This window comes from Hylobates moloch, unplaced genomic scaffold, assembly GCF_009828535.3.
Source record: "Hylobates moloch isolate HMO894 unplaced genomic scaffold, HMol_V3 SCAFFOLD_16, whole genome shotgun sequence".
Lineage (NCBI taxonomy): Eukaryota > Metazoa > Chordata > Mammalia > Primates > Hylobatidae > Hylobates > Hylobates moloch.
The window spans coordinates 10,704,116-10,725,039 of record NW_026652291.1 but is presented as its reverse complement, the minus strand read 5'-3'; positions in this window follow the sequence as shown (position 1 = coordinate 10,725,039).

Here is a 20,924-nt window from a genome sequence, read left to right as displayed (position 1 = left end):
TCTTCACTTGGTCATTTATCTGCATCTCACTATAACTCCCTGCTATGGTTTGAATGTGTCCCCTAAAGTCCGTGTGTTGGAAACTTAACCTCCAGTGCAAGAGTGTTGAAAGGTGATTACTTTAAGCGATGATTAAGAGGATTAATGTCACATCACAGGAGTACGTTCCTGATAATAGGATGAGTTTGGCCTCCTTTGTATCTCTTTCTCTTGCCCTTCCACTTTCCACTATGGGCTGACACAGCAAGAAGGTACTCTTCAGATGCAGCCTCTTGACCTTGGACTTCCCAGCCACTAGAGCTATAAGAAATAAATATTTGTTCTTTATAAATTACCCAGTCTCAGTTATTCTGTTATGGAAGCACGAGAAAGACTAAGATATTCCCTAAGATATAAATAGTATTATCCTCATTTTACTGACAAAAAATTGGAAGCCTCATACATTGCTGCTGGGAATGTAAAATGGTGCAGCCACTGTGGAAAACAGTTGGGTGATCCCCCAGTGAGTTAATCATAGAGTTACCATATGACATAGCAATTCCACTCCTAGGTATAGACCCAGAAGAATTGACAACAGGTGTTCAGAAAAAAAATCCTGTATGTTAATATTCATGGCAGCACTATTTACAATGGCTAAAAGGTAGACACAACCCAAATGTTGAACAACAAATGAATGGGTAAAGAAAATGTGGCATATCCACACATATGATGACATATGGTTCAGCCATAAAAGGAATAAGGAATGAGGTATTGATGCACACTACGACAGGAGTGAATGTTGAAAATATTATGCTAAGTGAAAGAAGCCACACAGAAAGAGCCACATACTGTATGATTTGTTTTATATGAAGTGTCCAAAAATACATCAATCCATAAAGACAAACCACAAATTGGTGGTTGCCAGGGGATAAGGGAAGGGAGGAACGAGGAGTGACTGCTTAACAGATATAGGGGTCCCCTTTTCAGGGGTGATGACAATGTTTTAGACCTAGATAGTGATGGTGCTTGCACAACAATGTGAATATATTTCATGCCATTGAATTATACCCATTAAAATGATGAGTTTTATGTTATGTGTATTTTATCACAATAAAAATTTTTCCAAAAGAATTGTCAGTGGTTTTCTCCTGCTGCTGGCTGTTCCTTCTCCTCCCTGTCCTAGGCAAACTTCTCAGAAGAGCTGTACATACAGGCTGTCTCCTGTTGCTACCACCCCTCACTCCCTGCTCCCCTCCAGTCTGGCTTCAGGCACCATCGCTTTGGGAAGATGTCCCATTAGATGACTGTTGTACTTTTCCACTTACCTAACCCTCAGGCATCACCGCACAACACACACTACTCATGCAGACAGCACACACACACCTTTTCCATTTGAAGTAAGCTGCTCTCTCCGAAGACTGTTTTGTTCCTGGTGCAGCTCCCTTGACGTTGGAAACTTTCAGACTGACAACTCAATGCTGACCTTGAGCAAGGTTTCATTCCTCAACAGGAGAGACAGCCCCGAGCCCAGCAATTATGGGCTGATGGCCGTCAACCTAGCTCATCCAGGGGACCGAGATTCTCGCCCAGGCAGGCATCCGATGCAGAATATATATTCATGAGAGTCAAAAGGTAATTTGCACATGTCTCAAATTGCACCCTACCTTTCTCCATCAATTTTCTTCTCCTGCAGAAGGTAAAATTAAAGGCTTCAGAATATTACACATTTTAGTAGTTACCAGGTGACAGGGAATCAAGGTGTCAAAGTTATTGACAGGCTGGCAGGTTGAACTTGGGCTTGGGATATCCTTTATCACAGCTACAATCAGAGCACTTTTAACCACATCTCAGGGACAATAGCAATTAATTTAGAGAAAATGCAACCACAGTGAAAACTATGAATAATTTTATTAATACCTGTGCATCGTCTGAACACTTTGAGCTCTTTGGGGTTCAACCTCAGTGGCAATCTGAGGAAATACAGCACAGGGGTTCAGAATGCCGGCTTTTCTACCAAGACAACGTGGGCACAAGTCTCAGCTCTGACACTTACCAGCTATATGGCCTTGAATTCATCCATTACCCATCTGAGGTTTGTTTCCTCTCCTATAAACTGAGGAGACTAATAGTTCCTATAGCATGAGGACTTTTGTGACATTAAAAGGAGCACATTTCTTCATTTGAGAAATTTGCTAGGTACTGTAGTCAAACCAGGCAAGTCCCTGGCCTTGTGCCATCTGCATTCTAGAAACATTGAAAGCGCAGAGCTGGAACAGGGTCTGATTTCCTATAGCCCTTAGCAAGCGCTAGTTAATATTACCGAGAAGAACATGTTTTCCTTTTTGATGGTATAGAGCACAAAGTATACAGCTCAGTAATTTAAAAAAAAAAAAAAAGATTTTTTTAAAAACAGGTTTAGGTTCACAGCAAAATTGAGCAAGAAGTATAGAGAGTTCTCATGTACCCCCTACCCCCACAAGTGCATAAGACCCCCCATTATCAACATCCACCTCCAGAGTGGCACATGTGTTACAATTGATGAATCTCACTGACACATCATCATCACCCAAAGTCCATACTTTATATTATTTTATTTTTATTTCTTTTTTTTGAGATGGAGTCTCGCTCTGTCACCCAAGCTGGAGTGCAGTGGTGCGATCTCAGCTCACTGCAAGCTCAGCCTCCCAGGTTCACGCCATTCTCCTGCCTCAGCCTCCCAAGTAGCTGGGACTACAGGTGCCTGCCACCACGCCTGGCTATTTTTTTTATTTTTAGTAGAGACGGGGTTTCACCCTGTTAGCCAGGATGGTCTCGATCTCCTGACCTCGTGATCCACTCGCCTCGGCCTCCCAAAGTGCTGGGATTACAGGCGTGAGCCTCTGCGCCCGGCCCAAAGTCCATACTTTGTATTAGGGCTCACTCTTAGTGTTGTACATTCTATGGCTTTGGGCAAATGTATAATGACATGCATCCAACATTACAGCATCATTCAGAAGAGTTTCACTGCCCTAAACATTCTCTGTACTCTGATTCTTCATCTCTCTCACCCCACAACCCTCAGCAATTGCTGATCTTCTTGCTGTCTCTATAGTTTTGTCTTTTCATATACACACACACACACACACACAAGCACACACATATATGTATTTTATATAATAAAAATATGTTATGTATAATAAATATATATTTTTGAGACTCTGGTCTTGCTCTGTCACCCAGGCTGGAGTGCAGTGGCAGGAACACAGCCCACTGCAGCCTCCACCTCCTGGGCTTAAGGGATCTTCCAACCTCAGTCTCCCATGCAACTGAGACCACAGTTGCATGTCACCATGGCTGGCTAATTTTTTGATATTTTTTAGAGATGGGATCTCACTTCGTTGCCTAGGCTGGTCTCAAACTTCTGGGCTCAAGTGATTCTCCCACCGTGGCCTCCCAAAGTGGTGCAATTACAGCCATGAGCCACTGCACCCAGCCTTTGCCTTTTCTAGAGTGTCATTACAGTTGGAGTCCTGTAGCATGTAGCCTTTTCAGATTGGCTTCTTTCACTTAGTGATAGTCATTCAAGGTCCCTCCAGGTCTTTTCATGGCTTGATAGCTCATTTGTTTTTAGTGTTGAATAATATTCTGTTGTCTGGATATACTACAGTAAACTGTAGTACATTTTTCCTGTGTGCATACCCAGGTAACACCATATGGATCAAGAGACAGGACATCCCCAGTCCACACAAGGCTCCTTTGTGTGCCCTCCCAAAACGTGACCACTCTTCTCACCTGCATCACCAAGGATTCCTTTTCCTATTTTAAAACTTTATATAAATAGAATCTTACACGATTCCTCTTTTATGTCTTGCTTCATTCAACCTTATGTCTGACAGATTCATCCATATTGTGTGCAGCAGAGTTCATTTTTTTCATTGCCGTACTGCATGAAAAACTGTCTATTGTGCATTATTTCTTAGAATAGAAACATATTCTATAGATTAGACACTGTGCTAGGTGCCAGAGATACAGAGATATGCCCAGCGCAGACCTTGCAGTCGGAGAGTACACAGTTTAAAAGTTGGATGTGAAACATCCTCCAATTTTCCCAATATGAACTGTCTTATAACATATATCCAAAACAGGGAGTCAGTTATACTCTATGGAAACACTGTGCGGGAAGACATTTATTTACTTAAATATCTGAGCTCCTACAAAGTGTCAGGCCCCATGCAAGGTGAGTAAGGTGGATAAGATATGCTTCCTGATCTTGTGCAGCTTATGGCCTGGGGACGGGGGAACAGGCAAGTTGCAAAGTGAGGTGTCCTATAATCAAGGAAGAGCAACAGGCTGTTCCTGTTCCTCGACTGTTCCCAGTAGTCTGGGAAGTCAGGGAAGGTACAGTACACATTGTTGGTGGCCTGGTCTACAGATAGTCTCTCCTTCCTCCTTCCCTCCCATCAGCTAAGTAGTCTTCCTGCAACAATATTTTACAAAATATTTCAAACATGGTGGCCCTGTATTCCCAGAAGGTTGAGCCTCACCCCTGCTCTGGAAGATGAACTCTGATTGGTCCAAGCCAATCCATAGGCATCCATTCTTTCACAAGCCATTGGTTAAGCCAGGGGCATGTGACACAATTCTGGCCAATTAGAAGTGAGGAGAAGTCCTTTGGCGTGGGTTGGGGGTGGGAGGTTCTGGGAAACATTTTCCTCACTAATTAAAAAAAAAAAAAGAAACAAAAGAAAACCTCTTCAGGCAGAAATTATCCCATTTTCTGCCTCTGGTCTTCGTCATCAGTAGATGACACTGTCTTAGAGCCCATTAAACTGCCAGCACAATTCACCTAGAATTGCTTCATCTGTGACTTTTGGTTCTGTGTGGTAATAAAGTTTTTGTTGTTGTTTATATCACCTTTTGTTGGATCTTCCCTTATTTGTAGGCAAAAACATTTCACTTGGTAGGAAATCTTCTTAAAGGACATGATTTCTAAGCTAAGCATTTAAGGATGCCCCTGAGTTAACCAGGAGGGAACTCCACGGAGGGGATGACCAGTGATTTAGCCTCCAAACTGGACACTGCACGAGATAACGTGGACTTTGCTGATGATGACTCTGGGACGAGGGACCTAAACCAGCTCTGCCCCTGGTGACATGGGACATATGGACCCCCTGCCCACAGCTACAGCTCAGGGTGAGCCGAGACACAAAGCTGCTTCTATTTTTAATTTAATTTTATTTAACAAACACAGCTTGCTTGCACTGTGCCAGACATCGTTCTCAACGCCTTATAAATATGAACCCAGAAGGTGATCCTGCGAGTGGTGAGGATACAGGAGGATAGGGCAAGAGCTGGCTTGTAAGACCATGATGGCTTCATCCAGGTGGAGGTACGTAAGCAAGACCTCTTAAAATATTTTTGCTTTTTAAGTAAAAATATTTATATTACATAGATGACTTGCACTTGTGGCTCACATTCTATTTCTCTTGATTATTGATGATTAAATGGCAGCCAACTCAGGAATAAGGAGATGGCATAGGGTAATAGAAAGAGCCCCAGAATTTGGTCCTGGGGCAAATCTCAGTGGTGCAGCTGACAGCCTAGAGACCTGGGTCAGTTACTTTCCCATCCATACCTGAGTTAGTCGACTAGTATAACAGATGTTAGGGGAAGGGTCACTGAAGGATCCTCTCAGGTCTCAAGAGCCATATGGCTTCTACAGAACCTCAGCTCCCTAATACAGCATCACACAAACAGAGGGCAGTGTAGTGGTCAAGGTACGAGGTCTGGGGCAGACTGGCTGTGTTCAAGCCCTGGCTTGCAAGTTACCCCATTTGACCTGGGGCAAGACGCTGCATCTCTCTCTGCTAGGCCTTGCGTTTTCCACTTGTAGGATGCACATAATGATCGTGTCCATCTCACAGTCTTGATGAGGGGAACACATGAGCTAATCCCTATGAAGGCTTAGGCCATAGCCTGGCATATGCAAGCCCTTCACTAATGGGAACTAGTGTTTTGTATTAGTCTATTTTCATGCTGCTAATAAAGACATACCCAAGACTGGGTAATTTATAAACAAAAGAGGTTTAATCGACTCACAGTTCAGCATGGCTGGGTAGGCCTCAGGAAACTTACAATCATGGCAGAAGCAGAAGCAAACACGTCCTTCTTCGCATAGTGGTATGAAGGAGAAGTGCCAGAAAAAGGGGGAAAAGCCCCTTATAAAACCATCAGATCTCCTGAGAGAACTCACTCACTATCACGAGAACAGCAGCAGGGGGTAACCGCCCTCATGATTCAATTACCTCTCACTGGGTCCCTTCCACAACATATGGGGATTGTGGGAACTGCAATTCAACACGAGATGTGGGTGGGGACACAGCAAAACCATATCGTGTTTTATTACAAACCAGCTTAAAATTCACATTCTATCCCTTCTGTATGAGGTGAGCTCGGCCTCTGACTTTACCAACCCTCAGGTTCCTCTGTGTAAGACAAAAATATCATTACCTACCGACAAGTGAATACGACAGTATATGTGAAGTGCCTAGCACTGTGCACAGCACGTAGCAGGCCTCGAATAAATGGCAAATCATTGTCCTCTTCTGCTCCTTTCTGTTATTTTGGTGTCTGTTCCTGGGACCAAGAGATGCTGTGTTTGATCAAATCTGATGTCCCTTCTCCAGGGTATTGTTTCTCAGAGCAGCTAAGGGTCGAGCTTAGATGCCCTCTCTCACCAACATGGAGTCCGGTAACAGAGCCAGGTAAACTTTCAGCCTCAACCTTCTGGAAACCTATTTTATGCCTCATGCAGACTTTGATCAAAAATTAAAAAGAAAAAACTATTGTTGTGAACCCCCTCCCATAGCAAGAAACCTCATGGACGGCCGTGGCAGGTAGTAGCACTATTTTATTCATTTGCAAGGCCTGGAAACTTTAAAATTTCACTTGGAGGCTGTGTCTTTGCCTCCTCTCCTCTCTGGGTTGTGTGTTTGGGTCTCAGTTGTAATCTATTTTAGGTTTGCAGCTCCACATGACATTTCTGGTTTTGTTTTGCCCGACTGATGGAGTCCAGAAGGCTAAACAGTCACCCTGCGTGGGACATTGCATCTCTGAAGTAGAGTTGCCCAGCGGAAAGGCCTGGAAAATGATTTATGGGTGGTGGGGAGTTGCCTTGCATGAAATAAAGGATGGGCTAATGGGCTGGTCCCCACTCGGGAAAGAGTGTTTTCGTTCCAGGAAGCTGAGGACCACAACTATTTCTGTCAAGCAGGCTTGGCAGTTCATTTCTGCAGGGCTTTCACAGAAGGTTGCAGGGCTCATCAACTTTTCCAGGCTTTGAAGCAAAAGGCGGCTGTGGTGTGCTGGAAAGCTCGCCAGCATTGTAGCTGAGAAATCTGGCTTCAGGTCCCAGCTCTGCTTCTTGCTACCTGGCCTCTGTTTCCTCATGTGTAAAATGGGGACAGTAATACATTGCTCCTGAGTGACTGTGGGGAGTCAGGGGCATAACGTGTGATGGTGGATCCAACATAGAACGGCCGCTTCATAAGCATGTGTCTAATGGAAAACCATTAGACAAGTACACACAGTGTCAGGGAAGAATTAGTAAGAGAAAATTTCCAAGCTCTGTGGCTGTGAGAAAAATGCCAAGATCTCTGAATTCAAAATGCCCATTTTGAATGGCCCCGGGGAAGGGCTTCCTGAGGGTTGACTACCATGAGTCCCGCTGTGGTTGTGAGCAGAGGAGACAGGCCTGCTGGCTTAGGGCTGGCTGTGCTGGAATCTTTGGGGTCTGTCCCATGTAGAAGAATTAGTACATTTTATACTGGCTCAGAAAAGACAGCTGTTCTGTGCCCATTGGCTGCCTGTTTTCCTTACTTTGTTCAAATGGCTAATTACACTCCAATATCCATTCTCTCCTTTTTTTCTTCCATCATTATAGATAATACAACTGAGCCAGGCACAGTGGCACACACCTGTGTTCCCAACTACTCTTGAGACTGAGGTGGGAGGATCGCTTGAACCCAGTAGTTAGAGACCAGCCTGGGCAGCATAGTGAGACCCTATCTCAAATAAATACATAAGCTTGGCACAGTGGCTCAATCCTGTAATCCTAGCACTTTGGGAGGTCGAGGTGGGAGAATCACTTGAGTCCAGGAGTTCGAGACCAGCCCTGGCAACATAGTGAGACCTGTTTCAATTTTTTAAAATAAATAAATAAACAAAACAAAATAAAATGAATAAGTGAATATTTATATGCACCCCTACGTACATACCACAAACGCACCCATCTGTCCACACACTCACAGTGAACACCCTATTAGCAGGGCTCCTGCTACCCAGCTGGACCTTCTATATCTCAGCCTCCCTTGCAGCTAGATGTGCCTTTGGGCACATTTGGCCAATTCTGGCTAGAGCCAAAGCAAATGGGCACATTTTTGCTAAGACGAATTCTGTAATGGGGAGTAGTTTATCTCACGTGTGGCCTCAGAGCAACAGGAATTTTTTCTCTTGGGACTAAAAATTGCTTATTGTTTTATTATAATTATAAATGCAGCACATGCTTATGGTAGAAAATTTGGAAAGTAATGATAAAATTAATTTATAAACTCATCTGATATAGGTAATCCCCATTAATTATTTGATGAAATGTTCTAGAAATTGTGTCTGAATATTTCTTTGGCACAAGAGGATTCCTACTAGACACTCAGTTTTGTATTTTGTGTGTTTTTTAAATTCAAATTACCTCGTACCCTGTCTCTACAAAAAAAATTACAAAAATTAGTCAGGCTTGGTGGCATGCATCTTTAGTCCCCGCTACTTAGGATGCCGAGGTGGGAGGATCACTTGAGCCCAGAAGGTTGAGGCTACAGTGAGCTATAATTGTGCCACGGCACTCCAGCCTAGGTGACAGAATGAGACCCTGTCTCAAAAACATAAATAAAATAAAATAAAAACATTGTGAAACTTCTCTTATCTTTTGAGCAAAGGAAGTACAGATGTGTATGATGTAAACTAATCCAGGTAACAACTGCAAAGTAGGAATGAGATTATAATAGGAAAATAAATAACCCCCCAGTGGGGTTTAGCTTCTTTAAGGTGGAGTTATCGAGTCAAAGGACTTGCCTGTATTTAAGGCTTTTAATATATCTGGCCAAATTTCCCTCCAGAAAAATTGCAACACAGCACACTCCCACCAGCAGCATATGAAAGTAGGCCATACAATCACAGCCTGGATCAGGGAGAGGTAGGGTCACCAGTCCCCTTCCCTGCCAGCTGTCCCCAGAGGGCTTTTTAAACATCATTTGGTGAAGATGACAACATGGTTCACTGAGAATGGCAGACACCTGTACTACAAAAGGGTCCTACATACTATTAGGGAGCCATCTAGCAAGATTCCATACTACACAGGGGCCACCGGAGCTGCTACATGGATTTCTAGTTTCGTCTTCACCAAGGCATCCATGACTGCTCTTAGCCAGAAGTGACCAAGGGGCTTCCTGGGGACCTCGCCCTATCTAGATGTTTCATGCTCCACAGTCTGCATTTTCATTCCACACTGGACTGCTTTGGCTTGGTTACTTTTTTTTTCCACCCCCGGAGACGGAATCTTGCTCTGTCACCCAGGCTGGAGTGCAGTGGCATGATCTCGGCTCACTGCAACCTCTGCTTCCTGGGTTCAAGCAATTCTCCTCCCTCAGCCTCCCGAGTAGCTGGGTTTACAGGCGCCTACCACCACACTCAGCTAATTTTTGTAGTTTTAGTAGAGGAGGGGTTTCAACATGTTGGCCAGGCTTGTCTTTAACTCCTGACCTCATGATCTGCCTCGACTTGGCCTCCCAGAGTGCTGGGATTACAGGCGTGAGCCACCACTGCCAGCCAGTTACTTTTATTCACATTTTTACTCCTGGTTTCTGCCTAAGATCACTTTTTAAATTATTGTTATTATTTTTTGAGATGGAGTCTTGCTCTGTCGCCCAGGCTGGAGTGCAGTGGTATAATCTCGGCTCACTGCAAGCTCCGCCTCCTGGGTTCAAGCCATTCTTATGCCTTAGCCTCTGAAGTGGCTGGGATTACAGGTGCATGCCACCACGCCTGTCTAGTTTTTGTATTTTTAGTAGAGATGGGGTTTCACCATGTTGGCCAGGCTGGTCTCGAACTCCTGACCTCAAGTGATCTGCCCTCCTCAGCTTCCCAAAGTGTTGGGATTACAGGCGTGAGCCACTGCACCCGGCTCCCAAGATCACTTTAAATCCAATTCTTATTAAGCGTATTACCAAAAAGGGCAGTCTCTTTGGCTATCATCTGCATAAAGTCTGCCACCAGGGACTTAAGTCATGCACTCATCCCTACATTCATTCATTTTTTTATTCAACATATGTAATGCCCACCTCCTATGTGCCAGGCATAAAAAGCACAGTGGTAGACGAGATATACATAGTCCCTTTCCTCATGGAGCTTATTGCCTGGCGGTGGAGCAACGTAATAGACAATAGACAAAATAACATATAATTACCAAACTGTGCGACATACCATCAAGGACACAGATAGAGCCCTGTGAGAATGCCCAGGGTGGGTGGATCTAGTTCAGAGGAGTGGACAGGAATGCCTCTCTGAAGAGCACCTCTCTAAAGGTGTTTAAACTAAGACTTGGAGGATGAGAATGAGAATGGGATGATTGGGGGAAACATATCCTCGACAAAGGGCACAGCATGTCCTTGAGATAGGAGAGTACTTGGAGCTTGCAACGGATGAGAAGACAAATAGGGTGACAGTGGCTATAGGTGGGCTTGGAGCAGAGGGCAGTGAGCAGTTTTCCTTTTCTTCTAAATCTAGGCCACCGAAAGGTTTGTAAGTAGAGGCAAATAGAGGGAACAGGGCCCTCATTCCCATTTACAAATGAGCACATTCCCATTTGTAAATGGATTAGAGAAAATGGAGCAGCAGAGTGGCCTGGCTGGACTATAGCAGTAGTCTAGGGGAGACGGTTGACACCAGGAGGTAAAATGAAGCCAAGAATTTTCATGGCGTCTTGTCCAAGCCATCCTATCAGGCACCATGTAGCTCTGGAGCCAGATCAGGCTGGCAAAGGGGCTGCGGGTGCTGTCAGTGTTTTACACACAGTCAGCTGCCACCTACAAAGCAGGGTAACAGAGTGCCAGACAGACCTGAGACCCTCCCTCACCTGTGAAGACCTTGAACTCCATTTGTAAAAGAGCAAAATCCCTTTCCACGGGCACACGTAATATTTAAAGGGAAAACCCCAGGAGCAGGCCCATTTAGACCTGTTCTCAGTTGTTGATGCCTGAGTGGGAAGGAGTTTCTGAGACCTGACCTTAGGCAAGTTACCCTATTCGTATGGATCTGGTTCCTCACCAATGAGATGAGAGGGTTTGTCTCTTCCCTCCCTTCATCACTCATTCATTCAACAGCCCGCCCAGGTGCTGGGGAGGGAGATGAGCGAGATCCCATGAAGCTGAAACTCCAGCAGGCCTCTTCGGCTCCTGTTGGTCTGTAGAAATCACATCACTGGTTTCCCCATTTTGCTGAGGACCTCCCTGAGTCCAGGGGAACTTCGGAGCATCACGCTCGAGTCTCCTTCCCAGGGCCCTGTCGCCCCTCCTCCCAGCTCATCTGATAGGTCCTTTTCACCGGCCTGGACTCCTCCTGCGGGCTTTGGCTCAATGTCTGGACTACAATGGAGGTTAGAAGCTCGCCCGATTTACCAGGCTGGTGTGCCCCAGAAACACAGGATGCTCACTCAGACAGACACCTGGAGTTTGTGATGACCGCTGAGCAAAGTGACATTCCTGCCTCTGGGACCCATTCTCAAACCATTTCCACCTTGCTCCCCTCAGCCACCTCCTCAAAATCCCCCCCTTGCTGCAGCCTGGTCTCTGTGCAGGCCAGAATCTGGTCCTAAGTGATTGTCAGAGTGAATTTCCGCAGCCTGAAAACATTCACACAGCGACCAGGGCTAATGCCAAAGCTTGTTATTATGGATCTAATGTGAATTCTTTCTAGAAGGGTCTTGCTCTACAGGCCAAAAACCTGTTGGCTTTTTTTTTTTTTTTTGAGGGGAAAAATGAAATGAGATCAAAGAACAGAAAGAAAGGGAAGACATTGAACAGACACTGAAGGCCTACTGTGCACCAGTGGATTTTATATGCATTAACTTTCTGATAGCCCATTTTAAAGGTGGGCCTTTTGAGCCTGGGAGAAGTTTGCACGGGAACGTTCAGCCAGTAAGTTTCAAGGCTGGGAATCAAATCACACTTGTTTGTCTCCAAAATTTTCCCACTTTACTACCTGGCACTCGGATGAAAACAGGCCTGGAGTAAAGACGGATGGCATTTTGGACATGCCTCCATATCCCATATGGCCACTGACTAGCTTTGCTTAATTCAGTCAATAAATGTGAGTCACTGCATGCCCGGCCCAGGGGGCAGAAAGCTTCCCAAGATATGTGCCCTGCTCCACAGAGCTTATAACTAGCAGAGAGGTAAGATACACACAGCAGGGAAAGAAAAGAGAATGCTGAGGAACCTGGTTCTAAGTAAAAGAATGGAGGCAGCGGGGTGACGTGGCTCGCGCCTGTAATCCCAGCACTTTGTGAGGCTGAGGCAAGAGGATCACTTGAGACCAGCCTGGACAACATAACGAGACCTTGTCTCTACTCAGGAAAAGAAAATCAGCCAGGTGTGGTGGCACACGCCTGTAGTCCCAGCTACTCAGGTTGGAGGCTGAAGTGGGAGGATCACCTAAGCTTGGGAGATCAAGGCTGTGGTGAGCCGTTATTAAGCCACTGTATTCTAGCCTGGGCGACAGAGTGAACCCTGTCTCAAAATAAATAAATAAAAATTGTAAATAAGATGGAAACTCCCAGGGACCCAGGAGTGGTCCGTTTTGGGTATGTCGCAACTCAGATTTCTTTCCTTGGGAGATTTTCTCTTTGATTGTCAGTAGGAAGCTACCCCTTCCATCAAACGAAATTAACGTGGCAAAACCTGCCCTTCGGGAGAACGATATGTTTTATAGATATCTGGGAACACAGCTCTGGCTGAGGACTTGCCTCCCAACTTGGGTGTGCTCCAGGGCGAGGCCTCTCTGGGTGGAATTTCGCCAACACACATTTTACAGAGAACGTGAGGGAAATCTATCCCGAGGTTTATTTCTGCAGAGTCTGTAATAACAGGGGAAGACATCCATGGTAGGTTTTAAAAAAGAAAGGAAGGAGTGGAGGGAGGAAGGACGGGAGGAAGGAAAGTGTATTCATTTTCTCTGGCTGCATAACAAGTCCGCATGCATTTAGCAACTTGATATAAGTTCATTACCTCCATGTTCCTGCGGGTCAGGAGTCAAGGCCCAGACCTGCTAGGTCCCTGCTAAAGGTCTCCCGCAGCTGCAGCTCAGGTGCTGACTGGGGCTGTGTCTCACCTGGAGCTCCTCCAAACTCATTCAGGTTGCTGGCTGTTGGATGGGAGAGGTGGGGACCACTCTCAGCAACCAGAGGTCACCACACCTTACCACATGCCACCCCCACCTTTAACCCAAAACTGGAGAGCCTCTCATACATTGAATCCCCCCACGCAGCTCAGCCTCCACGCTCCAAATCTCTGCCTTCCCTGTCTCTGATCTCCTGACCCAGATTTTTTTTTTTTTTTTTTTTTGAGACGGAGTTTCACTCTTGTTGCCCAGGCTGGATGGAGTGCAATGGCGCGATCTTGGCTCACTGCAACCTCCGCCTCCCTGGTTCAAACAATTCAAGATATCAATATAGATACCGGGGAACACAGATCTGTCTGAGCACATGCCTCTCGGCTTGGATGTACTGCAGGGTGAGAGAAATTCCCTCTGGGTGGAATTTCACCAACACACTTCAGCCTCCCAAGTAGCTGGGACTACGGGTGGCCGCTGCCCCGCCCAGCTAATTTTTGTATTTTTAGTACAGACAGGGTTTCACCATATTGGTCAGGCTGGTCTTGAACTCCTGACCTCAGGTGATCCACTCACCTCGGCCTCCCAACCAATGTGCTAGGATTACAGGCGTGAGCCACTGTGCCTAGCCCTTTTTTTTTTTTTTTTTTTTTTTGAGACAGGGTCTCACTGTGTCGCCCAGGCTGGAGTGGAGTGGTGTGATCAGAGCTCAATGCAAACTTCACCTCCAGTGCTCAAGCAATCCTCTCACCTCAGCCTCCTAAGTAGCTGGGACTAAAGGTATGTGCCACCACGCCTGGCTAATTTTTTGTATTTTTAGTAGAGACAGGGTTTTGCCATGTTTCCCAGGCTGGTCTTGAACTATTGGGCTTAAGTGATCCGCTCTGCTCAGCCTCCCACAGTGCTGGGTGTGAGCCACTGAGCCAGGCCTTCTGACCCAGATTTTAAGGACTCATCCGATGAGGCCAGGCCCACCAGGATATCTCTTAACCTTAAGGCAGCTGACTTGGGACTTTAATTACATCTGCAAGATCCCTTCACAGTAACACCTAGGTTTGTGTTTGATTGAAGAACTGAGCGAAAGCCTATGTCCACCAGGGGCCAGGAATTTGAGGGGCTCCCTGAGACATCTGCCTACCTCTGAGATAAAGCAAGATAGAGAGAGAGAAAGAAGTCAAGATGGAAACTTAGGAAAGTAAGATATTATAAAGGTGGGCCAGACATGGTGGCTCCTGCCTGTAATCCCAGCACTCTGGGAGGCCGAGGCAGGCAGATCACCTGAGGTCAGGAGTTTGAGACCAGCCTGGCCAACATGGTGAAACCCAGTCTCTACTAAAAATGTCAAAATTAGCTGGGCATGGTGGCATGTGCCCTTAGTTCCAGCTTGTCAGGAGGGAAGCTGAGGTGGGAGAATCGCTTGAACCCAGGAGGTGGAGGCTTCAGTGAGCCGAGATCGCACCACTGCACTCCAGCCTGGGCAACAGAGAGAGACTCTGACTCAAATAAATGAATAAATAGGTGGAAGCAAATAAAAAAAAAAAAAAAAAAAGAAGTTGGGAAGTTCCCTGACAGAACAGGCTCCAAAGAGGCTGCTGTTTGGTGTGGGCTGTGGTGGAGCATGGAACAGTAGGTTACGAAACACAGTTGTTGCAAAGGCCGGGGAAGACACTGCCCACCCTCCAGCATACACAGATCCCTGCAGACCATCCACACTTCCCGGAGCTGCAGTCCAGCACCCAGCATGTGAAACTGGCCAGATGGGCACAGCTGTGGTCCCTTGTCAAAACAGCATAGCAGCCGCATTTCATGGAGAACCCCCACCTCAGTGGCCAGCTGGACTTTGCTTAGCCACATGAGCGTTTGCTCAGCTAAGAGTACTTGCATTTCATCAATGAGGCCAAGGGTAGGGTCCATCCGTCCAAATGGACAGTCCATCTGATTCATTATCTCTTCTAGTTACCTGAAGCTCTCTCATTTAAGTAGAAAACTTTTTAAAAAAAGAATTTAAAGTGACAACTTCCCTTGTTTTTCTCTTCCTTCAAGTGCAATGTATATTCATTGTAAACAGAGAAGAAGAAACCACAAATTAACAGAATGATAAAATACTCCTACACATAATCCCATCCTAGAGAAAACCGCTTTTAGAACCTTGTATATATTTTTGTCCACAATGGGAGGATATTATATGCATTGCTTTAGAACTAATTTTTAACTTATTGTATTGAGAAGGTCATTGCATATCAGTATTTTTCTACCATTGTAGATATATCATCATTTATTTCACCAGTCTCCTGTTGTAAATAATGTTGCAATGAACATCTGATAACTGTCTTAATTGTTCCTTAGAATCAATGCCTGGAAGAGGGATTAGTGGAGCGAGTAATCTTGTGTCTCAGTTTCTTCACCTATAAAATGAGGATAGTAGTGGTATACACGTCCAAGGAAATGGAAAAAAGAAAACATATAAAGCAATTTAAACAGGGTGCAGCACAGAGGAAATGCTTGATGAAAGTTGATGGTTAGCAGCACCTTTTTCAAAAACATGCTTGTTAATGGAAATGTTTCTAGCATATATCACATACATGCACCAGCCTAGCCAATGGCAGAACTTGGGCATCCACATGCCCACAGTGGTAAAAGTCCAGGGTCCCTGTGGTTATCTCCAAAGATGGCCACCATCAGTTCCCCTTCCCTGAGAGGGCATGCTGCCCCTCACAGCAATTACCCCTCCAGTTGAATTGGATATGGCCTTTCGACTTGCTTTGGCCAACAGAACTCAGCAGAAATGACTGTGCACTAGCCCCAGGACCAGCCTTTAGAGGACTGACAGTTTCCTTCTCCCACTTAGAAGCAGCCACTGTGTATAGGTTCAGCTACTTTGAGACCATGATGCTGTGGTCCATGCTGGCCATGTGGAGAGAGAGATAGATGCCCAGGTAGCCCCAGCTGGTCCAGCCACACAACTGAGGAGCCAGTCACAGGAGTGAAGATGCCATCTTGGTGTTTCCAGCCCTAGAAGAGGCCATGTGGAGCAGAAGAACCACCCTGCTGAGAACAGTTAATAAATGGCTATTTAAACCACTGAGCTTTCATTTAGTATTCCACAGTAAATAACTGAAACACCTCCGATAATCTTCACGGGAACTTGTGTGTATACCAAGAACCAATCCTGGCGGTTCTTGCCCAGATGGGAAACTGAAAGCTGGACCCTGCTCTTTGAGGCCAGAGGCCCCCACACCCCACCTGCATGTGGTTGCTGTAATCAATGGTTCATCCTAGGAGTGGTAACCATCTCCCCAGGGGGACACGAATTTTGGATTTCTGTGGGTGGGGTTGGTTGTTACAATAATTGAGGAGGGAGGATAAATGTCATTTCTTGGGTGGAATACGTGCCCCTGAGGCACAGGACAGTCCCACAGAACAAAGGATTGCCCAACTAGGCATTCATCGAAGTAAAAACCATTATGCAATTAACCAAGCTTAGAGCCCTGTGCTGAGGGTGACTTTGTCTCCTAGGGAACATTCAGCTTTTCTTGGAGACATTTTTGTTTGTCACACTGTGGGAGGGGGTGCTCCTGGCATCTGGTAGGTAGAGGCCAGGAATACTGCTAAATACCCTACAACATGTAGGACAGCCCCCATCACAAAAAAATGCTCCTGCCCCAAATGTCAATAGTGCTGGGAAATCCTGACCCAGAGATTTACTCTGTTCTATGTATAAATGCGGTCTTTTCTACAAGTTTGTAATATACACTAAAATTTTCTAGAGTTAAACTATGGAATTAAACTACCATATAAATCAATGAAACTTTAGTAAAAAATCATCCACCTTTCAGAAAAGCATCTATCTGGACACCAAGGCTTTTGCTATGTGAGTTGCCAGATGGCACTGGCTCTCACCTTAACAGTAGTTTGCCCAGTAGATGCAAGCACTCCCCTGCTTCACTGTGTCTTCCAGTGTAGTCAAGCCCAAGCATTTACTTACTGAAATGCAGACCATTTTTATTATAAATCCTTTTCTTCTATTTCTTCTTTCTCTAACATGTAGGGCATTCTACTGATTTTTAAGATTTTGTGTGTAGTTAACTTATGTGTGTAGTGCTGTAAGACTAGGGATTTTTATTTCAGAATCATAAAGGAGAGGCTACAAAATATTTTAGGATAATAGAAGGGAGATGACACTAGTTGTTAGAAGGTGACATTGAGTCAGACAGGCGGAGGACTGTTTCTCAAGAACATATTATGATGCTGTCCCCAAAGCCATAGACAGACCTGACACTGAGCAAAAGTGACACTCACCTCCCCCAAGAAGGCACCCTGGCAGAACAACGAGGTGGGCACAAGCTGAGCTCCCTGAGAGGAGTCACCACTTATGGGGGTGCCCAGGTCATGAAGGGGCTCCTCCAAGCTCCAGGTGGGCTCATTGTCCTTCTGTGTCCTGTCCATGGCAACGAAAATCCCAGGACCCCAGCTTCACTTAGACACCACCTTCCTCAAAGCTCGCCTGCATCAGAATCACTGGAATGGGACCAGTCCTGGGATCAGTGGCCTTACACGCCAGAGCCACCATCCCGTTTCCACCTGTGCAGAAGCCTCTGCAGGCCCCCCCTCCTCACGTTACCTAGGGGGAGCTTCCCCCCATGGCTGCATTACTCTGGCCATTCTGTCCCTCTGCCTACAGACCCAGTTCTCGTTCAAGGTCCAGTTTCCCCACTTCTCTGCCTCTTCATGCTTTTGTTTATTTGGTTTTTTGTTTGTTTTTGGTTTTTTGTTTCTTTGTTTTTTGGGATTTTTTTTTTTTTTTTTTTTTGAGACAGTGTCTTGCTCTTTCGTCTAGGCTGGAATGCATTGGCATGATCTCAGCTCACTGCAACCTCCGCCTCCAGGGTTCAAGAAATTCTTGTGTCTCAGCCTCCCAAGTAGTTGGGATTACAGTCGTGTGCCACCAAGCCCAGCTAATTTTTGGGTTTTTAGTGGAGATGGGTTTTCACCATGTTGGCCAAGCTGATCTTGAACTCCTGGCCTCAAGTGATCTGCCCACCTCGGCCTCCCAAAATGCTGGGATTACAGATGTGAGCCACTGCGCCTGACCTATTAGTTATTTTTAATAACATAATAAGCACCTGCCAATCACCACCCAAGGCACAGTTAAGATCTCAACAATACATGCCATTTAACAATATGGTCCTTCCTACAACCCCACCCCCAATCTTGCACTCAACATTACCTTGCTTTCCATTTAATATAGTTTTACAAAATCTATTTATTTACTTTACTTAAATGTAAATGTATTCAAAGAGTATTATACTGTATGCAATCTTTGGGGCTGTTTTATTTTACTCAATGTTATCTCTTTTAAAACTTCACAGTATACTGCTAAAACCCATTTGTGTTCTGCATTCACTCATTTTCCAGGTTGCATCGTGTTCCATCCCGAGCACATTCTGCAGCTCACCCCTGACATGTGTTTGGCTTTGGGGAGCTGTTAGGGCCTTGCTCTTGTAAAGATCGCTGTTCCGAACAACCAATGAACTCTTGTCTTCCAGGAACTTGGATTTCTTTCACACACATACCTGGCAGAGGAGTGTCTCTCACTTGGCTCTTCCTGGACAGCAAACTGAATGGAACAAGCCTGCACCTTTCTAGTTGATTTGAGGTTGACATTAAGATGGAAAGAGCAAGCGTTCTGCTGCAGAAAGAACTTACCATGGCCCTGCTCTGCCTTGTGCCAGCAGTGACTCTAAGTGAGTCATTGTCATCTTGGAGCCTCAGTTCCTTCATCTCTGCATGGGGGACCATGACCCACTCCTCCCAAGGATATGTGAGTTTCAAGATGCTTCCTGCACCTCCAAGTGAGGCACAAATGGCCCTGGGGAGCAGGTCTGGGTTCCCCTGGGGAGCAGAGCGTGACTTCCCAAAAGATTGTTGGGCTGGAGTGGGAGTGGTGAGGGGCTAGATAGTTTCATGTAAATCAAACACAACCATGCTAGGTAGTAAGACCAATATATACATGAAAGTCTCAAGCTAAATCAGCTGTAAACATAAGAGAGGCAGCTTGAGGGCCATTGGTTTCCCCAGGACGCCAAGGGAGCCCAACTCTTAGACTCTTACCTCCGAATAAATCTGTCCACCTGTCTACTCAGTGTCGCCGTTCTTTATTTATTTATTTATTTATTTATTTATTTATTTATTTATTGAGATGGGGCCTTGTTATGTTGCTCAGGCTGGTCTCAAACTCCTGGTCTCAAGCGATCCTCCTGCCTTGGCCTCCCAAAGTGTTGGGATTACAGGCATGAGCCACTGCACCCTACTGGCGTCTCCATTCTGATGGACCGTGTCAGGCATCTTAAACTGAGCATATGCAAAACAGCCCAGCCTCACCCTGACCCCCAAACTCGACTCTTCCCCACAGTTTTCTCTACCTCTGAGCAACCCCAAACCTCATGCACAGCCAGTTGTAACCCCAAGATACAGTCAGTCCCTAAGGCCCTCAAATTTTGTCTCAGATGCATCTCTTCCATTTCATTTTTACTTCTGTTGTCCTAAAAAATAATAAAAATAATAGTAAATAAATATATAGAGAGTGCTTCTTAAATGCTGGGAACTGTTTTAAGCATTTTGCATATAGCAATTAATTTAACTGGTATATTGTTATTGTTATTATTATTAAGCCAATCCAAAACCCAAATTTGTAAAAGGCAGAGTTGGGATTTGAACCCAAGGAATCGGGCTCAGAGCCCATGGGTATGAACACCATCCTATACTGCCCCCTGCATGTTCCCAGCCTAGAAACCAGGACAGGGACCCCTACAGAGCACGTAGCCAGCAGGAGGGCCTCTAGGGGTTGAACTTCTCATGTCCCTTCTGAGGCCCGGGTGGACTCAAGGCCAGGGTTGGGTCACACATTTTGCTGAGGCACTCAGGGAAGTCATGGAGTACACGTGGCATCTACTATAGAAAAATTAGCTAGCTACACAGTTCCCAAATTAAATGCAGCCCGATGTAGTCTCAATTGGCTGGTGCACAAAGTAATATTTGTTCCTCTCCAGTCCTAATATCATGATCCTATTAACAAGGGAGCATTACCTAAAAGGCTGGGAGAAGAGCCCAGAGATCCTGGTGAAGGCAGCCAGGAAGCCCTGCTAGCGCCCAGCAGTTGCAGCCAGGGATCAAGTGCTATGCTGGATGCTATGCATGTGGCTTCTCTGGAGCCAGATCATCCCTGACTACATGCTCCCAATAACCACCACCAACCACAAGTCCTTCCCCTGCATGCTCAGGCTATTTCCCATCTCTTTTCTGCTAGGCATACCCTCCTTTTGGAGGAGCTCAGGGAAGGAGGGGACAGGGGGGTAGTTCTATGTCAACTCCTCCCTGCCTAGGGCTCTCTCCTAGACCATCACAGATGAACACGGGTCAGATCATGCATCTTACTGGATGTGTGAAAACAGAACCCTAACTTTCACCTTGGGGCCTTAAAATAGACACAGCCCTCACAGCAGGAGGTCACAATTTCCAAAGGACTGACA